Genomic DNA, 22,573 nt, shown 5'->3' on the forward strand with positions numbered 1-22,573 from the left:
AAGATTATGTCATGATAAAACCTCCAGGAATATGTCCAACCAAAATTGGCAACCCTAGGTGGGTGAAGTAATATCTTTTATTGGACCAACTTTGGTGGGCGAAAGAAACAAGCTTTTGAACTAACAGAGCTCTTCTTCAGGTCTTGGAAAGGTACTAAGAGTGTCACCGCTAATTAGGATATGTCTATACGTACAGTGCTGCAGCTGTACCGCTGCAATGCGTGTAGAGAAGATACTCTATGCCGACGGGAGGGAGATCTCAAGTCAGCATAAAAAACCCACCTCCACGAGTGGCATAAGCTATGTCAGCAGGAGAAGCTCTCCCACTGACACAGCGCTGTGCACATGAACACTTATGTCAGTGTATTGTTGCTCACGGGGTGGAATAGTCACACCCCCTGAGTGACATAAATTTTGCTTGTCATGAGTAAATACAGATTATTTAGCATAAGTAGTTAGGACATATTGTTAGGGACCATTCAAAGTGAAATGGCCCATTAACACCCCTATAGTCATAGGACAAAAAGGGGGTTAGTGGTCTACAGATTTGTAATAAAGACACTGGATTTGTGGCTTATTAAGACCATGGTTTTTATTGTCTAGCAAAGTTACAAATTTAAGCTCTCAGGCTCATCTTTTGAAAGCGTTGTGCCAGTTTCCTTTTCGGATGAGGACTGACCAGTCAGATTGGAATGATTGCTTTTTGAACAGTGTTCACCCAGAGGTGATATGGTGAACAACACTGCACATAGCTGTAATTCACCAGAATAGACTCCAAAATCAAAGTCAGGCTGTGACAGTTGGCATCCAGAATGATGTAAATATGAGTGGTCAGTGCCTGCTCATGCCTGGTCACAAGAAAACATGTCAAAAGGAGCTAAAGGAAGGAAAACAGGTTTTCTTCATGGAGTTTCCTCAAAGTGTCCCCTTGGAAGGAGGGCTTTCCTTCCACATGGAAAAATCAGGGGCTTAGCCCTGAAATCCCCACAGGAGATCTGCCAGAGGGACAAAGTCATCTGGAGGCACTCATATAAATAAAAAAAACCTCACATTTTTGTATTTTCTTGGTTATGGAACTATGTTCGTCTTGTCACATTAGCTAGGGCTTCCACAATCAGTCATTTTACACTGTATATTACAGCGAAACAGTTGCATTTCTAGGCTTAATATTTGGAGTGGCAAATGGGGGTAGTGAAGAATGTGCATTGAGGGACAGCACACTGCTTTAATGTTTCTGTAACCCACAGCAGAAATTTTAATAGAAATCACTCACTGAAGTTGGTGCGATTTTATGCATTGCAGGGACTGCAATACCCCAGTGTATTATCATATACACATGCAGCATATGTGTGCTTTAAAATACATACTTTATTTTACACAGAAAATATTGTAGCAATATCATCCTTCACACACACACACACACACACACACACACACACACACACACACACACACACAAAATACAACAAAGAAAGAAAATACTCTAACAATGCACCAGAGAAGGGCAGCACAGGATAGCAATTATGTGAACAATTTCAGTGTTGTGAGCTTATTAAAGAAAAATGCTTTCATGCCAGAGGATGTGTTGTTTGATGTTATGTTTGTCTAAAACTTAAAAATAAAAAGCCACTATGACGTGTTTGCATTTAAATTGTTCTATTATAAGACACCCTGAAACTTGCAGTGTTACCATGAATAATGTGCCTAAATGATGTGGTATATTTAGCATATATTTTATCTTTGAGTCTCTTTTGACTTGTCTGGCAGAGCCTAGAAATTCTGATCATAAGGGCTAGACCATGGAGTTACCATAAACCCTGATTAAGAGGCATTGCCCAGCTGCACTACCCCGGAAGCAGATCAGCGACTCAATTGCAGTCCAGAGTGTCACATTTCAGTCTCTTGTTCCAAGGTAGAGGTAATCAGTCTAGCCTTTACTTCAGCTGCTCTGGCCAGTGCATTTGGGTGGGGGTGGGGGGACAAGGGGCGGATAAGAGCCACTTCAAAGTTCTTCCCACTCACTTATGGTGGGGGGAGGAGAGCAGAGATGACTCCTCCTCCTGTATAATCACAGTGCTGGTAATAAGTGCAGGGAATAAGGGAGCACCCATAGGCATAGTTTGAATTCTATATTTGTGGGGGGGCAGGGCCCCCAGCAAGCAGCCACTGCTCTCCATTCGCCTAGCTCTGGCTGCTGGGCGTTCATGTTGTGTGTGATGCAGGAGGACTGTTTTTTTTTAAACCTGCTCTCGTCCTGCCAGCAATACCTGCTCCCACTTTGTTTTTTTAATTTTTATCCTGCTCCTGCTATTATGGCAGCCGGTCCTGCAGGATCCATAGGATCCCAGTCCCACTGCAGTGCTGTACCTCACATTAGGAATCATGGATGCATATGTAACACTGACAGACCCCACTAGTCGGGATCAAACCTGAGACCTTTGTAGCCGGGGTAGCTCTATATATTTTGCTGCCCCAAACACGGCAGTCAGACGGCTTTCAGCGGCTTATCTGCAGGAGGCCCCATGGTCCCATGCCTTTGGCATACCCACCGCCGAATTACCGCCAAAGCCGCAGGACCGGCGGACCTCCCGCAGGCATGCCGCCGAAGGCAGCCTAACTACCGCCCTCACGGCGACCAGCAGGCCACCCCCCACAGCTTGCCACCCCAAGCACACGCTTGGAGCGCTAGTACCTGGAGCTGCCGCTGTTTGTAGCTAAATGCATGAGCCTCTACTGCATGAGCTAAAAGCCCTATGGCGCGTAGCTAAGGCTGTAGAGCATTCATCTCTAAGTGGTCTCGGTGCCAGTAGAGGGGACAGAACACCACACCCAGGAGGTGTGGGGGTTACATGCAGAAAAGATTTTTTTAAATCTGAATTGTAAACTACTGGAAAAAAATCAATATACAGTTTGGAAGGGCAGCACCCCTAACATGCCCCCCACTGTACGCCCCTGGGGAACCACACATCCCCAATTGCAAGGTGAGTACCATGAGTTGTGATTTAGCCCAAAGAGACAGTAACAAGTCAAATGTGTCAGAAATAAGTTCTTACAAACCCAAGATCAATAGAAATTCCACTGGCGTCTAGTGCAGGCATAGAAGTGAGTGGTGCTGGCTGGGCAAAGGGTGTGACCAGGGCACGGGCTGATTCAGCAGCTTCTACTGGCCAGGCTCCCACAGAGCTTCAACAAAATGTAGAGCTGCTTCCTCCTCCTCTGGTGGAACAACAGAGCAGCTGGCAAAAACACCTGTCCTCATTCAGCATGAATCCCTCCTTTGGGATGCAGAGGTCTAGGCTGCTGCAGGGAGATGTAATGTACACTTATTTCTGCTCCATCTTGAGCGAATATAGTCTGGTTCTTATTCATTTAACTGAATCGCCTCTTATTCTTGTACTTAGCCAGAGCCTCAGGCACTGGCAGCATGATCATCCAGAGAACACTGATGTCAATGGTAATCTTTGGAATTGAGATAATCTGCTCACTGGTGCACCCTAAAAATTTGCAGCTGCATTGGTGTAGCTACAGTGGTAGCTAAATCTCAAGGGCTCAAGTAAAATAAGCAGAAATTGAAATAAAAACACTTTCCCTCCTATAAGGACTTCCTAGCCCCTAGATCAGTATGAGCATGGATCCACTGATCATCCTATTCCATCCTAATATTCCCCACAGTCAGTGCCAGCCTATTTGAAACTGGCATGGAGCCTACCTCTGTGGTGCAGAAGTCCCCCTGCTTGACCTTTCTGACTGCATGTCCCCACAGGGTGCTGCTATGGGGGCATCTGTGGTGCAGGTCATACACAACGAGGTGAGTTTTATCCAACAGAGATGGTCCTGTTTATGTTTCTGTTACAATATAAACCTGTCTCCTAAAAACTAAGTTTGTAAAAAAAAATTAATTCTGAATATTTTTAGCTGTTCTATGTGCTTAAAACTCTTGGAAAGAAGAGATTTTCATGAGCATATAAAACCTGTAGTCTGAGGATCTGTCAGAAGTAAAATGAGTCATAATCAATATCAGGAAGGCAGGCTTGATGCAAGGAAGTGTGTGGGCAAAGGAGTGAAATAAACTTGTCAAGACCTAAATCTGAAGAGAGAAACTTCCAAAATTAGGTATATTAATAAAATGGAATTTGAATAAATAAAGTTAAAATGTGTCTGGCTATGGCTGATTGATATTTTCCTATTAGTGTGACCATAACCAATGCTCCCTCTCAGGTGTGCTGGAACAGTTTGTATAATGGAGGTGCTGAGACCCATTGAACCAAACTGTAAACCCTGTATATGATGGAAACCACTTCAAGCCAGAGGGGGCAGCAGCACCCCTAGTTCCAGCACCTATGCCCTTCTCCTTCCCTTGCATGCTCCCGCCCTCCCCAAAAAACAGAAAAAAATCCCAGCTTGTTTGCTGAAATGTTTCCAAATTCAGAGCAACCTTGGCTAGAAAACTAGGTGACGTACATGCAAGAGACAAAGGTGACATGCACGGTGGTTTCCTGAGATCTTAGTTGTGGCAGAGCTCCATCATGCAAGCTGCCTGCCTCTTGCAAAACAATCTCTGTTGCAATATTGGAGCTTCCCTACCCCTAACAGATACACAGAGATCACTGTAAGGAACTAATGAGATCAATATGAAAGAAGTGAACACACAGCAAAACCAGTGCTTACCAGTCCTTATCCAGATTGCTGAGCATGGAGCGGAATGGGTCTATGCTAAAAATAACATTGGAATGAGAGTTATTTTAAATAAGCCGCCTATTCAATTCATTTTAAACTTTTCAAAATGTCTCATTTCCCAATTGCACTAACCCTGAACACAACCCTTACAGTTTTGCAACATCCCCTCATTTTTTCCTGTTTTGCACCCATTTTCCTGTACGCACACAAGTAGTCCCATTGGGTTTAATGGGAATAATGTTCCCATAGCATAAATTTATGCATGCATAAGTATTTGGAAATTTCAAAACGTGGCGGGGAGAGTGGGAAATAATGATCAGCTCTATAGGAGCTAACAAAAACAAAGTTAATTTTTTGGCAAATTTTTTTAACCAAACTAGGATTTTTGATAAACAATTGTCAAAAAATTAAAACTAGAAAAATTTCAGCCAGCTTTACTGATGACTACAAAAGACTCCACTGAGCTCAATTGCAAAATAAGATGATCAACCACAGAAGTAGATGAACCTTTAATTCCTCATTAGTGTAGTAAGGCTGGTCCTGTTTCTACAGAAATAGATATAAGGGCTGGAAGGCCAGGAGGAGAAGGATGCAGGTGGAGAGTCTGGAAGGACAGAAGGTTGTATGGAAAACCCAGAGAGTGACAAGTGCCTGCATTCACTTCTCTGCTTTATTTCCATAACTCTGTTGTGCCTTCCCCTACCCCCAAAAAGCTTCCACAGTGACCTTCCTTAGACCTGCATTAAACTCACTTTCAAGCTCTACCTACAGGAACAGGACTAAGTGGTGACACAAACTAAAATGACATTGAGCAGAAAAATCCAGATTAAATCCCTGGTAAAGTTTGTGCTGAGCATCTATTTCAGGGTATTCTACTGGCACCCATCCATGTGTTATCTGACATTTAGTGACTAAATTACCTGCAGCTGACCAATGCCTTGTGCCTGGCCTTCGGTGAACACAAGAACCATAAAATGAAGCAGTAGCAGTAGCAGTCCTTTCTCTAACCCCTGGTTCTTACATATTACTGACACCTGGCATTTACATAGCACCTTTCCTCTATGAATCTCAAATCTTTTCCCTTCCTCAGTAATGTTTTATGAAGACCCGTGATCATCATTTAACAGATGGGGAAACAGACACAGAAGTTTAGTGGCTTGCCCAAAATCATACACCAAGTCAATGGTAGAGCTGGGAATAAACCCCAGGAGTCCTAACTCACAAATCCTTGCTCTATCAGGTAATGCTGTCTCCCTGTAATGACTTTTATTATTCATATTTGTCCTTTGTTACAATGGCAAATTGTATTTAGTAATTCCACTGATGAGACTAAAGCAAAATAATTAGGAAAATACAGCAGTGTATATATCACTAAGGGAAACAAAAAGTTTGGAAAGTTTTAGTATGTCCAGAATTAGCTCTGACTTCTCCAAGCCAACTTTGCTAAGTCAGCAATTGGCATGAACCACCAGCCACTGCGTTCCCAGATATGGGTTTAGTTACCCCTGGGCTGTCTTTCATGCATTCATGCTTTTAAACCATGTAAACTATAACTTCCTGAAAATAAAAATAGCTTTGTTAAACTTAGACTTTCATTAAACTATTTCAGATTACATGTGGTGGGAAAAATATGTGCTTTTACATAAAAGTTTCTGGTTAGCAACAAGACATTTTAAAGACTTAAAACATACACAGAGGACTTGATTCTCCTCTCACTATCCCCAGTGAAACTCTCTTGATGATGATTGAGTTAATACTAGTTTACACTGGTGGAAATGAAAGGAAAATGAAGCCCAAATTTTTCAGTTATAATACAATGAAAACTTACACATCTCTATTTGAGATATTACTTTTATCACCCAGATCCGTTAAAATATTTTAAGGCAACATCAGCATTTTGGGATGGTTGGGGTGGTTGTTTTTGTTTTGGTATGCTCACTAAGGCCCCAGTCCTGCAGACATTTGCACACTCTTAACTTTAGGGTCACTGAGTAGTCCCAGTGAAATCAACAGAACTGCTCACAGTACATAAAGTTAAGCAAGTGTGTAAGTCGTTGCAGGGTTGGGGCCTAAAGGTTTGGTCACTCCGACTGTGGCAAAACTCATCCAGAAAAAAGAAAACAATTCTTCCAAGAGATCTGTGTTCTGGTAATAGTCAGTTTATGCTTTTCAATCACAATGAAGAAAAATAAAGTTAATCAAGGGGATGATTATTTGCACATGATGGCTGTAGGCAGCCTGTGCTTATTCCAAGTGGACAATTTGGTTCTTAACAAATTGGGTCCTGTTGTGTTTCACTGCAGGGCACAAAGGGATGAAAAAAATAGTAAAAAGGAGTAGGAAAGACCCAGAAGCATCAGAAGAGGCTGATAGCAAAAGAGAGTGCAACCAAAGGTTAGATTTTCATGTGCTTGGCACCTCTCTGGATCAGGACTTGTGCTGCAAACACGTATGCAGTATGCACATGAGTAACTTTTCAATGGGACTAGTTACACGTATATTCAATAGGGCTGCTCTCATGTGTATAGTTAAGTGCATGTTTGTGGGATTCATGTTGCATTCATGTCTCTATAGAACTTAATTTTAATCAGTGTTTTTTCAGGAAAAAGGGAAGATGAAAAAAGACAAAATGGAAAGAGCCACTGTCCTAAAGAGCTTCGATAAGCAGCCTGATATACCAATGTATTGAGTTGTCACACAGGGTTACTGTAGGTGAAAAATATTGGCTGGTTCATGGGAAAATGTTTGGAGTGCATTTTGTCCAGTACTAGCTGTGTTTCAAGCCAGTTAGAGAATGTGGTTTTCATTCTCTTTTTGTGATAAAGGGGCCCTTTACATGTTCAAAGAATGGGCATTCATTCTGTTCAGCCCAATCAAGAGGGGACCCTTTCCTTGCTGGAGCAATGTGTTGAAGAAGGATTCCCTTTCTTACTGTTGGCTGCCTTTTCTGCCCCAAGAGTCTCCTTTTCTCCCATCTCTCCTGCAATATTATGGGTAGCCTAATTCCATGCAAAGGTAGCACTGCAGTTTGGAGAGAAATAGAACCCTTTGTGGTTGCAAAATCATTACACAGTTGGTGGCTGGGAGTGGAGGACTGTGAGGAGGTGGTAGTGACAGCATGTAGTAAAGGGTGCTCCATGCTGGAGAACCTCTTCCATAGCACTTCTAGCTGCTGCCAGGCTGAGAAGAAAAAATTGTAAGGTCACACATCATATTCTGCAGTATTTATTTTTCCTTTGGTCATAGAAGCACAAAATGAAAGCAGGTCAGATTTTGGAAATAAATGCCTTGAAGTATTAGCAGCTTGTGGCCATATGGAGACTGCAAAGTATCAGAGGGGTAGCCATGTTAGTCTTTATTCACAAAAACAATGAGGAATCCAGTGGCACCTTAAAGACTAACAGATTTATTTGGGCATAAGCTTTCATGGGTAAAAAACCCCACTTCTTCAGATGCATGGAGTGAAAATTACAGATACAGGCATAAATATACTGGCACATGAAGAGAAGGGAATTACTTTACAAATGAGCTAGCCACTAAACTTCTGTGTCTGTTTCCCCATCTGTTAAATGAGGATCAGGGGTCTAGCCCCTTGTACTGCTCATGCTGTCATGGTTACACTCAATTTTAAGTGTGCTAGCTTGATCAGAGCTAGTGCAGGTATGCCTTCTCAAAATGGAAATTACACCTCATGCTCAAAGTGTAGACATACCTTTACATGAGCGTGTTCAAAGTTAGGTGACAATGTTTGGCACCTAAATCCTTCTTGGGTAACATGGATACTGTGATACAGTGTGCAAGTGTTTTGAAGGCCATTGAAGGGGACTGAGAGGTCATGCACACCAGCCTGATTTTGCCCCAAGGAGAGGGGCTCACCAAACCATATCCATAGCTGGGCCTTGGTGCATTAATTCCCAGCCAGGGTTCAGAAGCTGCTCAGGGAGGTATTTCCTGCTGTGAATTAATTAGGGCAGCTGAGTCTATTTGGGTTCAACATTTTAAAGATAGGTGGGTTACTCCCAGAGAAGGCAGACAGAAGCAAAGGCAGAAAGCTCTGGGAAGACATGAGTATGGGAGATTTTTGTTTATCCTTTTGAGTTTCTTGCCTGTAGACTGAATGGAATGAGTGCAGCCAGAGACATTCTGCCAAGTTGGTATCAATTTGGGTTATACCAGAACCTCCAGCAATAAAATCCAATGTCAAGAGTGGATTTGTGTTCTGATTGGTGATTTAGAACCATCAGGAAGTGCACACAGATAATTGATGGACCTTTGTGATCTCAGCACTGAACCTTCATCTTCCCTCAGGGTTGCTTCTTACACTTGCTTCTTGTATCTTGGGTTCAAATTTGACTGTAAGTTCCTTAGGGCAGGGACTCTGGATACAGGTGTGTGGGGTGTTTTGTTTAGGTTAAACACAACACAATGGGCTCTGAAACTGATCCTTTGGGGTGGGGGAGTGTCGGTGTTAGCACAAGGCAAATATTAAATAATAAACCTGAGAGTCCGGTAAACTTTCTCTTTCATTTTATATCGGGTATTGCTCCTGATTTTCACAGGAGCTGAGTACGATCAACTCCTGCTCAGGTCAATGGAGTTAAAGATGTTCAGGGGCTTGTAAGATCTTGTCTCAATACCCCTCAATACCTCATCATTCTGAAAATGGACATCACTGTACATGTGCTAAGCAATGGAAAAGGAAAGTTGGAAAAGGAAAGTTATTGCTGATTAGAGTCAAGATGTATTTCATGTATTCCTCTGTCTTCTCATAAGTTCAGAGAACATGAAAAATTTGAAATTTTGTTGTAGTGAGTATACAAAACCATTAGCCAAATGCATTTCTTGTGTAAGTTAATTGGCTACAATAGCATTACACCCAAATATCAATTTATCCCCATAACAAAACGGCACTCAGGTTTAATATAAACTTTATTAAAAAAAAAACTCTGAATACCCCAGGAGAACAATGGGTATACTTATTATATCTACTAGAACATATAGAAGTCTATGTACTGCTACTGTAGATTCCATTCTTTGTACTTGTAAAAAGTTGTGTATTCAGGAGTGGAGTAGTTTTTTATTAGATGGGTGAATTTCTAACAACAGTACAGCTGGGCTAGCCAGTCTCTGACCCAGGAAAATACTTAACAGCATAAAACCTGCAACAAATTTGCATTGGTTGGGATCTTACCAACATTAGGATGCAGCACACAGTGACCCCATCAATAATACATGAAGTAATACAAACTGTGGTTGATGCTGATAGAGAAATATTATATCTGAAACAAAGCAGAGGCACTTCCTGGTTCAGAAATATTTAAAATCTTGATTTTTTTATTCTACAACACAACCGTCTGATTCAGAGAAGTTGTTTGTTGTTTGGGGGGTTTCTTGCAACTTTTAGGGCTTTGGTTGTTGCTGGTTTTTAAAAAAAAAAAACCTCTCATTTGAAGAAAGTAGAAGTAACTTGTATAGGAGAACAGAAAAATATTTGACTGACCTGTTCCAACCATAAATTGCCTGGGTATAATAAAGAGACCTGAAGCCCCATGTCATTTTACTGATGCTTTGGACATTCCTTATTCTTCTTTTGTCCAAGGCAGGTATATAATCTCCTATTATATATCTTCTGAAGCTAACATAGCTCTTGGGGCTTGATCCTGCTACCATTGAAGTCACTGGGAGTTTTTTAACTGATTTCAGTGGGCACAGAAACAGGCACGTGGGATGCATCATTATGTTTTTGTTAGAATGTGGTGTCATAAATACAACCTACACTGCAGGAGAGCAGATGTTTAGGGAGTTTCTCTTTCTAGAAAGATTCTAGGTTCATTTCAGATGTAAAATGGATTAGTGAGGAAACCTGAAAGATCAAGTCAAAATCTCAGCATTAGCCATAGTGGATTATAACACAGTTTGGTTAAAGCCCTGTGGACATATGTCCAGTTGCTGACAGTTTACCTGGGCAATATAAATGAGGCCTAAGCATGATATAAATCATTTTACCAAATCAAGGTATAGATTTGGGCAGTATCTACAATGAGATTTTTTTTTTGTCAAAAAATTTCACACCATTCTTTACAGCAGTGTAACTCTGCTGGTGGGAGTCCAAATGAAGACAAAGCTCCAATAGCCACTCAGAGTAGGTCTAGACAACACAGCATTAAGAATGCCAGTAGCTGAAGGAGACTTATCTATGTTAGTGTTTCCATTTGCTATATGAACCTACACTAGTATTAGTAACTTGAGCATTTTTAAACCAAAAAAATACTCCTACATGTAGACAAAGGCTACGGGCTTAGTGGATTAAAACAGTTTATAAACTGACTGCACTGGACATCTAAATTGTGTAGCCTGGTTTAAGGAACAGCCTGGTTTAAGCATAGTGGTGGCTAAAAGTTTGAAATGCCATGTAAGCAGGGCTGTAACAGAGCAGCACCTTCCTAAGCACCACCCAGCCTCAGTTTCCCTTCTCACGGGGCTCCTCAATAATTTGTCACAGTCCAACAGTAATTAAAACACTCCCCTCCTGGGGTCCAGTTTATTTAGTTCTTACACAGTGGTCCACTGGGTCCCAAGCCCAGTTCTGTGTTTTTCTCCTTGAATTAGGAGCCCTCCTTTCCAGAGCTGGGTTCTGTCTCTCTCCTTGAGTCAGGAATTTGGCCTTTTAGATCCCAGTCCCAGTTCAGGGTCTCTCTCCCCTTGAGTCAGAAGGCCCCAGCTCTCTTTCTCAAAGCTGAGTTCAGTTCTCTTAGGGCATTCACCTGCAGATGCTTCCTCAAACCAGCTATAGCTTCCTAGTCTTCTTTCCTATCTGGGCTTCCTAGCTGAAGTGTTACCAAGTTCTCTTTGATTTGCCCAGGGTCAGGAAGGAAGTTTATGGCAGATCTCAGAGTTGAACTCAGACCACAAGAGTACCAGCCTAATACCATAAAAATACTATCCTTCCTTCCTTCCTTCCTTCCAGGCAACTCCCACTCGACCCATTGTCAGTATAGAGATGGGCAGGCCTAGGCCCATCCCTTCAACCAAGGAGTGAGGAACCCCAAAACCCAGGCCACAACTGAGTTTGGAGGCCAAAAATGAGAAAAACAGAGATGAGAGTGAAGGTTACAGGGCCAAAACAAGGGAGCCAGAGGGGGACGCTGAGCAGAGAATCCCAGACAGCATTCAGTTCCCCCTTGAGTTCTCTTCCCTAGGGACTCTCCCAAGCATCTGCTCATTCCTTTGTTACCTCACCAGGCCTTCCTGAGTTAATCATATGCGCTCATTCTTAGGCACTTTAGGGGAGGTGAGCTGATCTTTTCACAGGTGGGCTGAGGCCCCATTTCCCCTTAAAAGGACCAGTCACTCTGCGATAGGGCCTAAAGGTAGAAGTACAGAATACAGCCAGATAATAAAAAAAAATAGGGGCATGTAAAAATAACCTTAAGAGCCGGACATCTGTAGAGCAGAATGCCATCGCAATCCCTCACAGTCTGATCCAAATCCCATGCATTTCAAATCCTTCCCTTCTACCTAATAATACAAGAAGACGTCATGTATTGGCTTGTGTGTGTACTACTCCCTGCTGTTGCCACTTGGTGCACCAGCACACTAACAACCATGAAGTCCTCGATGACCGTGGTTTTATTACATAAGTAACCTGGTCTGATCCCAGTGAAACAAGTGATGCGTAACTTGCTTCCAAGTGTGTATTTGGGCCAACAAGACAAAAAATATTGAAACCAAAATGGAAAAATCACTTGATGGACACAGAGCACTAAAGTACATACTGACTTTTTTTTTTAAATTATATATCCTTATCATCACAATATAGAATCCTATTTGTGGATCACTACAAATTAAAGCTCAGCTACTGAATGTTTGCATACAAGCCCCTTTACATTTCCTAGAATATCTCCTCAAATATAACACGAGCTGGACTTTTTTTGCACTGTTGGTCCACACTGCAGTTCTCCATTCAGTTGCTATAATTCTTTGATTTATACACACTGTAAGCATTCTGTGACCTTGGGAATTTTTAAGTAAAGAAAACAAGATTATCAAGGAGGGATTATGGAATCATGGTTCTTTTTAGAATTTTAGAAAAGAAACAAAATGCATTACTTAGTATCAGTCTTGAACCTTTGTTAATATCTGTCTGCTAGTGCATATATATAGTTTTGTTTATGTGTCAGACCTATACTTAATGTGCTTGGTTTATATTTGTTGCTAGTTCTGAAATAAACAATCAAAATATACTCTGGGATGATAAAGGACCTATTGTAATATACTGCTTTCTAATAAATGGTAGTAAGATTAGGATTCAGTCCTGGAGCTGCTCTGCATGCAGAACTGCCATTGATTTGCCATCCTGGAACAGCTCCTAGACTGGCCCATAATTTGGAGCCGAAATGACATTTATTGTCCATTTAAAACTCAGACTGTTTTTAAGTTAGTGTCTGCCCACTTCTACCATGCTGTGCATGCCTTTTTCTGCAATTATTCCAGCTCCACTGAACTCTACTAGAAATTCCAATATTTGGGTTATCCAATCAGCAGAAGCTAAATGCCTCTATTTATGGGAAAAATCAAGCTCGCATTCCTGTGATTTCTCACAGAACTTGTTTTGTATGAGCCAGTGTGGATGTTTTATTACCCTCCTTTAAAAACATTCTCTTTAAACATTCATATTGCGGTCTATAGGTAGTGTTTGGGTAAAAGTGCAATGTTTTGAAACATTCCTGATTTTACTGACTGCCTGGGCAAGCCTCTTCTCCACATTCTAGGGATGTCTTTCTAGGCTAAGTTCAATTTTAGCTACCACATGTAAAAGAAAAGACATGACAGAAATAGGAAAAGCTCAAAGAAGGACAATAAAAAGTATTAATGAACTGAGGAGCTTTTTGTTCCAAGTGCAGTTCAAGGTACTGATTATAATCTATAAAGCCCTATGTAGTCTGGGTCCCAGATATCTGATATATCATAGTCCCTGGCAAGGGTGGGCAAAAGGGGGGCAAATCAGGGGCCCAGGCCCCTAACAATCAGCGAGGACACAGAACTCCTCCAACGCTGGGGCTACAGCAGGGAGAGCGAGCTCCTTTGGCCCCTGTGGCCATGGCAGGGTTACAGAGCTCCTCCAGCCCTGGGGCTGCAGCAAGGCACAGAACGTGCCCCTCGAAAAGCAGACAAATTTCAATTCCTGTGCACACCCCTGGTTCCTGGAAGTAAATGGGACTCTTTCAGACTGTGTCCTATTACAAGAGTTACAATCCATCTTGTTGCTCTTGCTCTTAGTTCTTGGGTAGAACTCTCCAGGCCCAGCAGCAAGATATTCTCAGTGGAGGTTTAATGCCTTTGGAAATCTCTCCTTCTGGCAGTCCTCAGCAGGCCAAGTTTGAAAAGCTTCAGCATGAAATTTATCTGCTAAGTCATACTTTGAATGGACTGTTAAACCATTCCTGCAGCAGGCATTGTGAGGGGTTTTAGTATAGGCCCGTTGTTTTAAGGGACCTACATTTTGTTTAATAACATAATTGCATTTAATTAATTAATGGCACCTAGATGCTGTGTTAGTTCAGGTAGCAATGTTGTTATTTACGCAATGATTTGTAAATGTAGGGAGAGCTTTAACTTCCTAGCACTGGTTAGTTTGGAAAGGAGAAAAGTTAAGACTCAGGGCTTGTCTACACTACAAAATTAAGTTGACTTTATCTAATTCTACCTTGAGCCTCCGAATTAATTAAGCGTGGCCACACCATGTTCATTGTTTCGATGGAGTGCGTCCTCACTAGCAGTGCCTGCATCAATGCACAAAGCAGTGCATTGTGGGTAGCTATCCCAAAGTGCAACTTGACGCAGTGTGTTTTGGGAAGTTTGTGCAATGCCTCATGGGACCAAAACATTGTTGCAGGGGAGAATGAGAACATTGCATCAGCATCCCATGATGCACTGTGCTTCCTCCCTCACATCAACTGCAAACAGCTCAGTGGTTTTCGCGCCTTAAAACCAGCATGCATACGCCATAGCCCCAGAAGCATGGAGCCTGCTCAATTGTGCACTCTTGCTGTGAGCATCTCAAAAACCTTGTGCCTTCTCCTGTAGTATTTCCAGAGCCAAAGTAGGGTCCACCGCATGGAACATAGCGATGTTCTGCAAGCAGCCCTGCTGCAAGCCATTGAAAAAAACAATTCACAGTTGCTGCTGGCAGTCACAGAGCAGCTGCACTCTGTTGAGTGCCATTTCTGGTCCCTTGAAACAAGAAGTGACTAGTGGGACCATATCATTTTGTAGGTATGGGATGACGAGCAATGGCTGACGAACTTCCAAATGCGGAAGGCCACCTTCCAGGAACTTTGTGCAGAGCTTTCCCCTGCCCTACAGTTCAGCAACACAAAAATGAGATCTGCTCTGATAGTGGAGAAGCGAGTGGCGATTGCTATTTGGAAGCTTGCAATGCTAGACAGTTACTGGTCAGTGGGGAGTCAATTTGGAGTAGGTAAATCAACAGTGGGACCTGCTGTGCTCCAAGTGTGCAGGGCCATTAATCGACTTCTGCTACAAAGGGTAGTGAGTCTGGGAAGTGTGCAGGACATAGTGGATGGTTTTTCTGTGATGGGTTTCCCTAATTGCGGTGGGACGATAGATGGCACGCATATCCCCAGCTTGGCACCAGACCACCTTGCCAAAGAGTACTTAAACCAAAAGGGATACTTTTCAATGGTGTTGCAAGCGCTGGTGAATCACAGTGGGTATTTCACTGACATCAACATAGGATGGTCAGGAAAGGTTCACTATGCGTGCATCTTTAGGAACTCAGGTCTGTTCAAAAAGGTTCAATCTGTGACTTTCTTTCCAGATCACAAAAGAACACTGATGACATTGAGATGCCTATAGTTATCCTGGGGGACCCAGCCTACCCCTTGCTCCCCTGGCTCATGGAGCCTTACACCGGCCATCTGGACAGCAGTAAGGAACGGTTCAACTATAGGCTCAGTAAGTGCAGAACAGTGGTTGAATGTGTCTTTGGTTGTTTGAAAGGGCACTGGAGAAGTCTACTAACAAGGCTGGACCTTAGTGAGGAGAACATCTCCCTGGTTATAGCGGTCTGCTGTGTGCTCCATAATATCTGTAAGAAAAAGGGGGAAAGTTTACCGCAGGGGTGGGCAATTGAGACAGATTGCATGGCAGTCATTTTTGAGCAGCCAGACACCAGGGCAATAAGAAGAGCACAGCAAGGGGTTCTGCATATCCGCAAGGCTTTGAAAAGCCATTTCACTAATGAGTTACAGTAATGTGAGCTGCTTGTCTGCATTGTGCTTTCCCAAACCTTCACCTGGCTTGTATCACTGTCCCTGTAAAGCCAACCCCCCCCACCCAAGCCCACTGCTTCTACTCAATAAAGAGCATTTATTTCTTGAATCCATTTACTTTACTTAACAAACATAAGTAAAGAGGGAGAACAGAAATAAAAGCTAACCTTGGGGAAAAGGGGTTGTAAAGTTGGAACAGGAGAAACATTTTCAACTGGGTAGCATAACACCGCATTCCAGACCATCAAAGGTCTGTGAATGGGCACCTTCTGTTCCTTGTACCCTCCCGCCCCTTAGTTAAGTGAAAGGGATAATGGATGTTTCATCCACACCTCCTGGAACACTTGGGGGAGGGTGATTCTGCACCAGGCGATGCTGGCTGGCTGTCCATTGGGGTCCTCAGAGGGACTACCCTTCTGCTTCTGTTCCTCCAGTTCAACCAAACGCCTCAACATGTCTGCTTGGTCCCTCATAATCCGAAGCATCTCATCCTGTGCCATGCACTCATGCTCATTGGAAACTTTCCTGCTCTCCGTGTCCATGTCTAACTTTTTGGACAGTGCAGTTCTCCACGTTCTCAGCTCTGTATCAGCTGTCCTGGAGGCATTCATTATCCCAGTGAACATGTCCTCCTGCATTCTCTTTCTCCTCCTTCTAAGCACTGAAAGTCTGATGACACGCTGAAGGACACATTTCCAGCTGTTAGTCAGGGGAAAAAATAAAGGAGCCATTGTACATGAATAAAATGTTTCCATAGCAAGGCCATTTTTATTTTAAAAAAAAACAAAAAAAAAACCCCTCTTATTACACTAGGTGCAAGCCATAACATAATCAGAATCTGTAACTGTTCACTGTGCCATTTTGCTGCTCCAGCCATGGTGAGTAGACCCTCCCAGGTCATGGGTGACTGCATTTTTAATGAAGTTTATAGCAGGTTCATGGCAGGAGCACAGGTAGCTAGTTGAACAATGGCCCTTCCCCATAGCACCACGGGAAACGTTTACAAACGGGGGTGGGGGGTGGGGTTTCACTTCCAAATTGCGGAATCTTTCATGTGAGGCCCCAGTCTCCTATCAGCCACTTTAAACTACTTGCCGACCTATGCCGAGCACAGTATAGGCACGTTAGTGGCTGCGTGGTTTGGCAATCCAGAATGTGGATGATTGGAGTGGGTCTACATGCCCTTTTTTTCTGTGTAAGAGCAGTTTTAATGACAACTTCCCCCATTTCCCCTACGTGACCCGATGTGATATCAGTCTCCTGAGAGCAACAGAGGTGGAAAGGAAGTAGATGCTGCAAGCGTCTGGGTATAGACCTGGTCCTTATGCTGCTATGCTGTGTACCGCAATGATGCCAGCAGAATTAATTCAGGAGTTGCGTGGGAAAGTGTCCTACCATGGTGGAAGAAATAAGATTGGCCTGCCCAGAAACCTTCTGCAAAGGATTGCAGAGTACCTCCATGAAAGTTTCCTAGAGATATCCATGGAGGATTCCCGGGCTATCCCAGTCCACATAAACAGTCTTTTCTGGGGCCAACCCTCTGTGTAGCTGGAGCGGCCTCTTGTAAGCAGAAAACCACAGTACTTCGCCTTTTCTTCACGGTAAACATGCAATACCACCGAATGTGTGTGCCCGCTAAAGTTTAACTGGACTTTCATAGTAACTGTATACTCACCAGAGGTGCCTTCCTCGGCATCACGGTTGGCAACTGTGATGTCCTGCGACCCACAGGGCTCCAGGGTTAAAAATATTTCCTGGCTCTTGGAGAGAATGGATCCACCGCTTGCCTGTCTCCCATTCTCTTCCTCCTCCTCTTCTTCATTCACCATATCATCCTCTTTGTTGTCCCTACACTCACACACCTGTGAGCTGTCCACATTGCTTGTGGGGGTGCTGGTAGGGTCACCCCCGAGAATCGCATGCAGCTTGTTGTAGAACTGGCATGGGGTTCAGCACCAGAACTACTGTTTGTCTCCCTTGCCACCTTGCCTTCTTTGTTCTTGCCTTATGTTCTTCTGGTACGCTCGGCGAAGTTCTCTTATTTTCCCACGGCACTGCTTCGTGTCCCTCATGTAGCCCTTCTCCCTCATTACACGAGCGATCTTTGCATAGATGTCAGTGTTTCTTCTGCTGAATCAGAGCTCTGCCTGCACAGACTCTTCTCCCCACCAGTGGCACCAATTTTCTCCGGTGCCGGTGGGTGCCCACACCCCGCAGCCCCTTTCCCCGCTCCTGGCCCCGCCCCGACTCCACCCCACCCCATCCCTGCCCCTGGCCCCGCCCCCATTCCAACCCCATCCCCAAAGTCCCTGCCCTAACTCTGCCCCCTCCCTGCCCCATTGGATCTGTTCCCCAAATCCCCACCCTGCCCCCACCTCTTCCCCCAGCGCGCGTGTTCCCCCTCGCCCCCCCCTCTCTCCCTATCCGGCGAATCAGCTGTGTCATGGTGCAAGAGCTGGGAGGGAGGAGAAGCAGGACATGGCAGCGCACTCGCAGCGGAGGCAGAGGTGAGTTGGAGCATAGGGGCAGGGCGGGGCCACAGGGAGCTGCCGGTGGGTGCTCAGCACCCACCAATTTTTTTCCGTGGGTGCTCCAGCCCTGGAGCACCCACGGAGTCAGCACCTATGCACCCCACACAGTTATGAGTTCCATCACCTCCTGTGCAGACCAAGCTGGAGCGCGTTTGGGGCGTGTAGTCTCCATGATCAGCTGTGCTCAAGCTGGCACACTCCCAGTGCTGATCAAACAGGAAATAGGAAAGCAAAAGTTCCCAGGGCTTTAGCAGGGGAGGGGATGTTTCCTGTGTACCTGGCTGCAGTGCAGCAGAGTTGAGAATGATCTCCAGAGCGGTCACAGATGAGCATTGTGGGACATGATCTGGAGGCCAATTAAGTCAAATTACACAACGCTGTGTCTGCACTACCTCGCAGTCGGCCCATGAAAATCTAACTAAGAGCTTCGCCTCTCACAGAGGTGGATTACAGAAGTCGACATCAGAGGTGACTTAGGTTGACATAAAGGACATGGTAGTGTAGACACATACATTAACAGGTCAGCTTTAGGCAGCTTCCTTTGACCTAACTCTGTTGTGTAGACCAGGCCTAAATATCAAATAGGAACTGGAAAGGAAGAGGCCAATCTGATGCTCCTTTTTCAATCTTGTCCCATAATACAACAAAAAGAGGTCACTCAAAATTCAGAGGCAACAGATTTAAAATGGACAATTAGATTTATAATGTAATTAGCCCATGGAGCTTACTGCCATAATGTATTATTGAGGCAATTAAAGGTAAGGAGGAAATTCTGGCCTCTTGTCTATTGGGAGCTAAGACTTCAAGTATGGTATTCGGGTAAGAAAATTGAGTTGTTCCATTTCCCAGGCTATGGTCTCATTGTCACAAATAAATAAAAATGGAATATTGTTGCTTTTGTAATTGTCTAAAGGCATTTCTCAGTATTCCATTTGCTTTCTTTAGGACTGTTTTACTGAGGCTCTCTCATTTTTGTTCTTTTGCTTTTAGTGTGTTTGACTCCGATGTCATCTTATATGTTTAGTTTTGTCCTCATTTTGGAAGGAATTAAAATGTAACTGCTATACCCTACTCCAGTGGTTGGCAACCTTTCAGAAGTGGTGTGCCGAGTCTTCATTTACTCACTCTAATTTAAGGTTTCGCATGCTGATAATACATTGTAATGTTTTTAGAAGTCTCTCTCTGTAAGTCTATATTATATAACTAAACTATTGTTGTATGTAAAGTAAATAAGGTTTTTAAAATGTTTAAGAAGCTTCATTTAAAATTAAATTAAAATGCAGATCTTATCAATTTAGTGCAGTGGTTCTTAACTTGGGGTGCATGAACCCCCTAGGGGTGTGAGATGCCCTTTCTGGGGGTGCGAGACATGTGAGATCTTTTTAAAAGGTAAATCATCTAAAACACAAATTAAGCACAGGCACATAAGTAAAACTACTTTGTTTCATCAAACCTATGTATTTATTAACATTATACATGTTTTAACGATTACTGTAATATACAAACAAAGGTTGAAAGTTTTTTAAGTTAAGCTAATTGTAGTGTAATTTTTTATAAGGGCCAGGGGCGGCTCTAGGAATTTGGCCGCCCCAAGCAGGGCGGCATGCCGCAGGGGGCACGCTGCCGGTCCCGCGGCTCCGGGGGACCTCTTGCAGACGTGCCTGCGGAGGGTGCGCTGGGAGGGTGGCAGGCGGCTCCAGCGGACCTTCCGCAGTCATGCCTGCGAGAGGTCCACCGGAGCCGCGGGACCAGCGAACCCGCCGCAGTCATGCCTGCGGGAGGTCGGCTGGTCCCGCGGCTCCGGTGGACCTCCTGCAGGCATGACTGCGGAAGGTCTGCCGGAGCCGCCTGCCGCCCTGCCGGCAAAATGCCGCCCCAAGCGCACGCTTGACGCGCTGGGGTCTGGAGCCGGCCCTGATAAGGGCTGCAGAGTGCTGGGACCAGGCCAGGAGCAGAGCCCTGGGCTGCCTGCCGGTATCCCAGGCCGGCAGGAGGGCTGAGCAGGGCTTGAGGCCCGGATCCCGGCTGGCAGGGGGCTGGGCAGCTGGAACCCCAGACCAGCAGCGAGGTGAGCGGGGCCGGCGGCTGGTATCCCAGGCCAGCAGCAGGCTGAGCAGGGCTGATGGCCGGGACCCTGGCTGGCAAGTGGCCGGCAGCTAGAACCCCAGACCAGCAGTGGGCTGAGCCGCTCAGCCCACTACCAGTCTGGAGTTCTGTCCACCGGCTCCTGCCAGCCGGGGGCCCAGCCACCGGCCCCACTTAGCCTGCACCGGTCAGGGGTTCCATTCACCCAGGCCGGCAGCAGACTAAGTGCGGCCGGGGGCCAGGACCCTGGATGGCAAGGGGCCAGAACCCCAGACCATCAGCGGGCTGAGCAGGGCCGGCGGACAGAACCCCAGACCAGCGGCGGGTGAGCAGCTCAGACTGCTGCCAGTCTGGGGTTCTGTCCACCGGCTTCTACCAACTGGGGTCCTGTCCGCTGGCCCAGCTCAGCTGCTGCCGGCCAGGGGTTCTGTTCACTCAGGTCAGCAGCGGGCTGAGCGGGGCCGGTGGACAAGACCCCGGCTGGCAAGGGGCCAGTGGCTGGAACTCCAGATCATCAGCGGGCTGAGTGGGGCCAGTGGACAGAACCCCAGACTGGCAGCAGGCTGAGTGGGGCCAGCGGCCAGGACCCCAGCTGGCAGCAGCGTGCCAGTAAAAATCTGCTAGCCTGTCACCTTTGGCACGCATGTCACAGGTTGCCTACCCCTGCCCTCCTCTGACACTGGGAGTCTGAATAGACACTGTTATTATTTATTTCAAATACAGGCAAACATTGTACCGTAATAGGTCAGTATTATGGATGATGTCCATGTGGTTTGAAATCTAGATGTGATCATCTAGCGTAGGAATAGTCTAATCTTCCAGTGGATCTGCTGGCTGTTGATGTTGAGAGCTCACTGAATTTGTCCACAAATGTTTTGGGCTTGGTCCCCCTTAAAGCCAGAGAATAACCTCTTGGTGCTAGCAAGCATTTACATTTGGGCCATTCACTTGTATCTGCATCAGGTCCTGGTTTATGCTTTTTTGTTTTGATTAAGTTAATTGTGACAAACACTTGTTTAACATTGCAGTGCAGCAAACCATTGAGAACAGTATTTCCTCCAAGACCAATCCCACGAGGCTGGTGGTTAAAAGCTTTGTTAAGCATGCAGGTTCTCATTTGTTAAGGATTTGAATGTAATTTTAGAGGCAATCACTGATGCAGGGCAGTCTTTAGATTTATCTACACTGAGGATTTTCTAAAATTCCTCCATCATTTCTCTAGCACCAATGCAACTCTAGCAGCAGTTAGAGCACTGGTGTAGACAGAGCCCTGGTGTTTTTACCTCTCCTGATATAAGCCACACCTCTTCTGCCCAGTCCTATGGACAAGAAAAAGACCTCAACCATTAGTTTTATTATTATATGAAACTCAAACTGCAAGCTCAAAGAGCATAACCATTGGATTATACAGTGAGTGTTCACAAAGCATGTGAGTTTTCTAGTCTGTATACGAATTTTCTGTTGAGAACAAACAGTGTCAATCTTGGGTGGCTAGGGATTGAAAGTTGTTCAAAATTAGACTAGCAGTTTTGGCTGGGAATCAAAAATACCAACAATATCTGAGTCACCAAATGTGTTAAGGCAACTAGCAGTCAGATAAATGAAGGAGGTAACATAATATAGAAGGGCTGCTTGTACCAAAGCCAGACTATTGCTGCAAGCAGACTCTCAATACACTTCTATACATCAACTAAACTAGATTTTGTTTGCAATTTCAGAAATTAAATGGCCAGTTAAATGAGGTATATTAAGCAGTGCAGATAGGAGGAAAGGGTACATTGCAATTTACATTATGAAATCTAATATAAAATCCTTTCTAATGGAAAGTAAAGAAAATAGGCCAATCATTCAATGAGGCAGCTTGTAGACACGGGATCAACAAATATAATGGGGGAAATCCTGGCCCCATTGATGTCAGTGACAAAGCTCCCATTAACCTCACCCTAGAAATCTGGGTTCAGCATCTGACAATGGCACCTTTCTGGG

At 44.5% G+C, this 22,573-nt stretch overlaps 1 protein-coding gene across 1 annotated transcript in view; it reads left to right on the forward strand.

Moving 5' to 3' along the window:
* Positions 1-15,611, forward strand: part of LYRM7 (LYR motif containing 7) — a 53,463-nt gene extending 37,852 nt beyond the window's left edge. Inside the window, exon 6 of the mRNA XM_045020097.1 lies at positions 15,518-15,611. The gene's annotated coding sequence lies outside the window, so the exon portion shown is untranslated. The remainder of the gene's footprint in view (positions 1-15,517) is intronic.
* The last annotated feature ends 6,962 nt before the right edge of the window (positions 15,612-22,573 follow it).

The sequence above is a fragment of the Mauremys mutica genome, chromosome 6, assembly GCF_020497125.1.
Source record: "Mauremys mutica isolate MM-2020 ecotype Southern chromosome 6, ASM2049712v1, whole genome shotgun sequence".
Lineage (NCBI taxonomy): Eukaryota > Metazoa > Chordata > Testudines > Geoemydidae > Mauremys > Mauremys mutica.